The sequence below is a fragment of the Clupea harengus genome, chromosome 4, assembly GCF_900700415.2.
Source record: "Clupea harengus chromosome 4, Ch_v2.0.2, whole genome shotgun sequence".
NCBI classification, from domain to species: Eukaryota; Metazoa; Chordata; class Actinopteri; order Clupeiformes; family Clupeidae; genus Clupea; species Clupea harengus.
Genome location: NC_045155.1, coordinates 29,986,204 through 29,991,203, shown reverse-complemented (window position 1 = coordinate 29,991,203; position 5,000 = coordinate 29,986,204). Strand labels below are relative to the sequence as shown.

The 5,000-nt window shown below is 47.6% G+C and overlaps 1 protein-coding gene across 1 annotated transcript in view; it reads right to left on the bottom strand.

The window, feature by feature from the left end:
* Positions 1-5,000, bottom strand: part of sema3ga (sema domain, immunoglobulin domain (Ig), short basic domain, secreted, (semaphorin) 3Ga) — a 33,766-nt gene that overhangs the window by 20,259 nt on the left and 8,507 nt on the right. The gene's annotated exons all lie outside the window — the stretch shown is intronic.

Genomic DNA, 5,000 nt, shown 5'->3' with positions numbered 1-5,000 from the left:
AGTTTAACCCCATGTAGAGTAGATCACTACACTGTAGTGTACAGCTACAGCACACCTCCTGGTTAATCAATGGCAAATTGTTATCTGATATTAAAAGGTAGTTATTTACTTTGCAGAATAGCTGAAGCCCAAAATTCTTAATCTTCTGCAGCGATCTTAATTAAATTATTACAAAATCAGCTTTGCCCCTCTCTCTCTTACCTATTTGACACTTTGCTTTTGATGTTTCTTCCTTGATCAACTATCTGCTTGCATCGTACCTCACTTTTAGCTGCTACGGAGGTGAGCATCTTACCTCACTTTTAGCTGCTACGGAGGTGAGCATCTGCAATGGTCTAACCGTGAGTGCAACTGTAATTACAGTTGCTTGTGTGATTGTGAACTTTTGATCGGTGCACAGACAGCAGAAAGGAAGTTCAAGCCAAGCCTGAATCAATGGCGTCATAAGGCTGCTTTACTTGCATTTTTATGGGACTTAATCTGTTTTAATCTGGTGAGTAATTCAATCTCAGAGAAACAGGTTGCAGAGCATGCGCTGCTAAATGTGATACTTTAAAATCTGATCCCACAGCCACACTCATGACAACCACTGGTTATCAGTTAGGAGATCTGCTGTAACACAGCCAACTATTTAACTCCTTACTGTAGCAGGAATAAATATTACTTTAGTGCCTGCTCTGAAAATAAAATAAAATATAACAGTATACTTTCTTCCACAATATTATCTGCTACAGTGTGTTTCCCATTTGACTATTACAGCACATTATAATAATGTGCAACAACATACTAAACTGGTATCGTCATGGCACATTTACGACATAGCTTCAAAGGAGAGATTCACAGAGAGATTCAATCTGACCTTGAGCAAGGTCACAGAGTTCACAGGCTGCTGGTATCACACCGCTATGCATTAGACATCCACCTCCACATCTCCAGAGAAAGAGAGAGAGATTGTGTGTGTGTGTGTGTGTGTGTGTGTGTGTGTGTGTATGTGTGTGTGTGTGCGCGAGAGAGAAAGAAAGAGAGTGTGTGTGTGTGTGTGTGTGTGTGTGTGTGTGTGTGTGTGTGTGTGCGACACTGCTTTTCATTAGACATCCACCTCCACATCTCCAGTGACCTTGGGGCCAGCAGGAGCCAGCTAAGCCCTACTTTCCATCCCAGCACTAGGACCAGCAGGCAGGAGCCTCCACAGCTCCACTTTACCCAGCAGGCCGCCCTCCCCCGCAGCCCAGCAGCCTCACCGCCCACCCCCCCCCACCCCCAGGACTGAGATGGGAGAGGCAGGGCCAGGCCAGACTCACGGGCGGAGGGGAGCCAGCTACGGAATTTGAGATGGTGGATATGGTGGACATATGGTGGAAAAATAAAATGTCTCACAAAAACAAAACAAAAATTCTGGGAGCTGCGGCAGCCATAGGTTGGCTCATCAGTGACATCTCTCTTAACCCCCTGCTCTCTCCAAACAGCCTCAGACCCAGAGCAGAGCTGGTCCTGGAACTGATCCAGACATGATCTGGCCTGGATCTGGCCTTGATATGGCCCTGATCTGGCCCTGATCTGGCCCTGATCTGGGTCGTATCTGTTCAAGATTTTGGCTACATTCCAGAGCAGCAACCTTCTCTCACTGTCGGCAGGCGCCCCTCACACAAAGGCCGTCCCTGTCGCGAACAATGAACAATCCATCTCCGCCGCCGACACGGCTGAGAACAAGAGACGCGCGCGGCCAAACGAGTCCGACTTTTCCGCCTCCACTATTCTTGGAATTGGGAGGGGGAGGGAGTTGGCGGTCGATATCAGAGCGATCTTTTTTTCTGACCCAGGGAGGTAAACACACAGGCTGGGCAGAAAATGGGAGTGAGGATGATGATGGTGGTGGTGGAGGAGGAGGAGGAGGGGGAAGAGGAGGGGGGGACTCAGAGGGGGACTGGTCTGATCTCTCAGATTGGAGATTCGGCTGAAATGCGTCTCACTGAGGAGGAGGTCAGGAGGTGAGGGGAGAGCCGATAGGAGGAGGTCAGGGGAGAGACGTGCCGACTACACATGAAGCTGATGGAGATCAAAGCACTGAAGCTAAACTTAATTATTCCTGAAAATATGACTGTTTGCTTTAAACACAAAATTGCAGAGTTTTCTTGAAGCCCCTGTGTATTTCTTATCTTAATGATTCGCATTGTTTCACCTTGTTCACTAACACTAGAGGGGAAATGAGAGGATAGAATGCTAGGAGAGAGAGCATTGGGTGAGAAGTGAAACTGAAACCAAAGACCAAGGCATGCTCCCACAGCACAGCTCCCAAAGGAGCATTTCGTCCAAAAAGAAAAAATATCATTTGCACCGACTTTCCGCTTCTTTTATGTGCCAGTCAACATGTCCTTTGTCCTACACCCCTGAAAAGGGAGCCCTACTGTGCAGAACTCAGCAGGCAAAGTGAGTCCGGTGTTCACTTAGCAAAAAGAAACTTGCAAGTAGCAAGGGAAATAATCCACTATCAAATCCAATTTAGATATCAGTGAAACGAGGGACACCTTCTACATTTCACATTCTTTTACATGAAAAGGTGTCGCGAAGGGCAACTGGGTCTTAAAATGCGTTGGGTCACGAGGAGGAGCATCAGAGTTTCCACCCATTACCCAGGAATCTTATCTGGCCAGCAGAGTGTGGGGTATCCTGGAAGTGATCTCACTGCAGCCTGGCTGCAGACAAAACGCTGAGCCCATTCAAAGCCCTTTATTTATCAAGACCCAGGTTCAGCCATAGCAAAATAACTCCACGACCGCAGCGGCCGGCGTTATCTCCCAGGCAGTTCCACTAACATCGCAGTGGAAGTGAACTCTGAGAAGGCTAAGGAGCTCACCGCACGGCTCACTGTGACTTAGCGAAGGAAGGGTATGAGCCCATTGTTTTCCGATCAATGTCGGAAATGACAGCATAATACCACGTGGGAAAAACTGGCTTGGAAATCAGGTGGCTGCGGCTGGACTGGACTTGGAGCCAGGGCTGTTCTGGTTGCTTGGATGAAATCCGGAAGCTTGCAGGGGCTTATTCTGCTGCCTGACAGTAATCTCATCAAGCAGTTTTGCCCATGTGGGCTAACACCTCAGCCAGCGTTCCCTGCCAGCTCTGCCCTCGTTAAGATCGGTCTGATGGGGGCGCAGACAATGGCGGTTTCCCAGCATGCTGGGTCCATTATCAGCACACAGGACCCGGCATCCACTGAGATCAAACAGCAGATCTCCTGCGATCTATATTACTTTATCACAGGGGTTTCCCAACCCTGCTCTGGACCCCATGCCCTGCATGTCTTTTATTTCTTTTTATCTAACCCAGGGATCACGCTTTAGCAGGGTTAGCTTCAGTTAGCATTTGATATTTTGGTGCCGAAAAGTTTGTTTCTCATAGGCTGGTTTCAGTAATGCAGGCGAGTGACCAATCAGCGTGGGGTTCTGGTTACTGTGGTCATCAGTCATGTGACATTTCCATCTCATGCGATTGGCCCTACATATTTTGGTGCCAGAACTGAGCACTGTGAATAAAAAAAAAAAGATGTCTCATTTCAGATCACTTTGATTGAAATGAATGGGAGTGGTAGTCTATCACTCTCTCCAGGTCTATATCACAGCTCCATGATCTACCTCTGCTCCAAGCACAACTAATTAGACTCAGTGTAATTACCGTGCCCTTCAGTAGCTAGGTGTGTCCATGTTGTCAGGACTGCCACTGACGAGTTCAATCATGTATGTAGAGCAGAGAGGGATGGAAGGCATGTAGATCCCGGGAGCGCTGCTTTATCACGCCTTCTTAACTCAGGACAACTTTTACAGCAGTAAGTATATCATTTCACAAAGGTTACGCATCACAAGTTGCAATCTAAATTGCTTTTGCCACAAAGAACAGTACAAATTATAGCATGACAGGATTGATTGAGCAACACAGGGATGACTGCGGTGCTTCAGTGTGTTCATATATAGGCGTGTGTGTGTGTGTGTGTGTGTGTGTGTGTGCCTTGTGCAACCACATGCTTACAATGCAGAGGAACCAAAGCGAATCCCAGTGCTCCCACAGCCTGTCACCTGCGGCTTACTGAGGTGTGTGTGTGTGTGTGTGTGTGTGTGTGTGTGTGTGTGTGTGTGTGTGTGTGTGTGTGTGTGTGTGTGTGTTGAGGTGTGACCTGACTGAACAGACACGCAGGATTCCTCCAGCTTGATTCATTCGCTCTTAATTCCTGTTTACACACAGCTATGCATTCAGCACGGTCACACGTCAGACTCGGGCACACTCCTACCCTTAATTAGAGGGTGGTGTGTGTGAGCATGTGTGTGAAGGTACCTGTGTGTGTGTGTGTGAGAGTGTGTGTAGACCGGCCTCTTCTAGCACAAGAGGGAGTGTCGAAGGAGCACCGTAATCACTGTGATCTTTCAGCGTCACTTTGATCAAAGTGCGATCCGCACTTTTTTGGGATGCTGCTCTACAATTACCTTTGATGGGAGCCTGAGGGAGTTTTGGTGGGAATACCCCCTGTTCTCCTTCTCCCGCGCACACACACACACACACACACACACACACACACACACAAACACGCGCACACACACACACACAAACACACACACACACACACACACAAACACACCCACACACACACACACTCCTGCACAATACCTGCCTGTGTTCACACTTAGCAAGACAGCAGAGCGTTCGCAACAACAGGGTATTTTTTGGTATCCAACCCTCTTAGGTTTCAGTTGATATCTTTTTGGCTGATAGCTGTATATGTCACTCGTCAGTTCGTGCTGTTGTGACTGCAGCATCAGAATCATGCCAAATGATTTGGCATGAGTCAACAGAGCTATGAAATGAACAACAGTAAAATAGTAGCCCTTGCTTTCACACACATCTCCAAAACAATGCAAATGGATAAACAATGGGAATAGAATAGGTTTTTATTGGATGTGAATGTGACTGTGTTGTGTGTGTGTGTGTGTGTGTTTGGGTATGTAGCTACA